We start from the raw sequence: 1732 nt of genomic DNA on the forward strand, positions 1-1732 counted from the left end.
AATCTAATGATATCATATTGCTAGCTAGCGATGAAGAATCATGAATTACCGAAATTTTCGCCAATATCAGTAACCAAATCTAAAATTGAAAATAAAAGATGACAGTCTTTGTAATAAACCAGGTCTCCTATCAATACCCTGTCATCCCTGTTAACTAACCACGAAAGATGTCTGATATACCTCCACTCAGAATTAACAGTGTTTGCCTACATTTAAAGATGAATCGCTTGATGTGAAGTTTTGTGTTGGAGGTACGAACCCAACACGTATTCGGATTGTTAACTGAGTAATATCAAATGTTACTGATCGGTTTTTCTTACCATCTGCTACGTGTTTGAATCTAAAATAAGAATACAAATATTTGTGCCCGAGCGACAATCGAACCGCAACCCTACCGTCCTTCCTTATCATACACGAATATAGCTTAAGTATCTATTGATTACTCACCAACAGTAAGATGTGTGCGTGTTTAACCAGAAATATCGACACCTATGTGATTGTTGGCAACACATGAACAAATATTAAAAATACACGTTAATTTTCACTATCAGGCCGGTGTGCATGTGATAGGGCATGAAATTATGAATATTTTTGTACTGGATCAGGATTCGGACCCAAATACTTACCTTTGGAGGAGACCTAGTGAAGACTGCAGTCTTGGGAAAAGGATCGAAATGTTGGAACTATACTGTTCCAAGAGATTGAGATCCTTGAAAGTGGAGATACGAATTCGAATCACTGTCCAGAACCATATTTTTCATCGACTCTAGTTCAATCAATTACAAGTAAAATAAGAGCAAATGGCTACCGGTTCATCAAATAAAATAAAATTTGCTTATGTAAGTAAGTTCACTGGCGACAGTATATCTGTTTACCATGACTTTCGCCTATGTCATTTCCCTATGTAAACCGGCTCTGCCCAGTTGGCAATGAAGGAACATGATGTTTAATGCGGATTCTGGATTGTAACGTATTTCTCTCCAGGTTTCCAGAGGTAAAGTAAATACGTTTGCGCCTGTTAAAAGTAAATGTCTGAACCCATGCATTGCATCTGTGATAGTTCATTCCACCAGACCATTGTGGCCACATTTCCCAGCTCCATGATTGTGCTGTAATGGATGATGTGCTTATCTTACAATATTAGTCACGGTGGAAAAAATGCGAGTCTATTAAATGTCAGCAGGAAGGAAAGACTCTTCAATGCAGCATAGCCTCGATTTTGAAATTTTCACTAATTCAACAAATTAGTTAGTTCGAGAGAATCCACTGTGAAGTGTGAAGTTACCGGATAATTCGACTAGTACCGTCTTTATTATTATCATTTGCTTCATACCGCTGCTATAACACATGTGCTTGAAGATCATGTAATACCTTTTGGTCATTACAGAAGTAGTTGCCCAAGAACAGGTTCTTTCCCTGTCTACGGAATCCTTTTCATGTTAATATGAAACATAAGCAATTACTCGTAGATTACATTCAAACTAAAGTAATTAATGCAGACGATGTTTGATAACAAAAACGCGCTGCCTTTCTTCATTTACTGTCACCTAGAAATGGCTGTCGAATACTGCCAAACCAAAAGCCAAGGGATCTTACTGCCTTCCGATATACGTCACTGTCAGTTCTTCCATATAATTTGGTCGACGTGATCTGTTTCAAGTTGTGTATGACAGAATGTTTTAGAAAATCGATTGTTTTTCCTTTGCAATAAACAGAAAGATTTGCATTCTAA

The sequence above is a fragment of the Schistocerca serialis genome, chromosome 5 (assembly GCF_023864345.2).
Source record: "Schistocerca serialis cubense isolate TAMUIC-IGC-003099 chromosome 5, iqSchSeri2.2, whole genome shotgun sequence".
Classification (NCBI taxonomy): Eukaryota; Metazoa; Arthropoda; class Insecta; order Orthoptera; family Acrididae; genus Schistocerca; species Schistocerca serialis.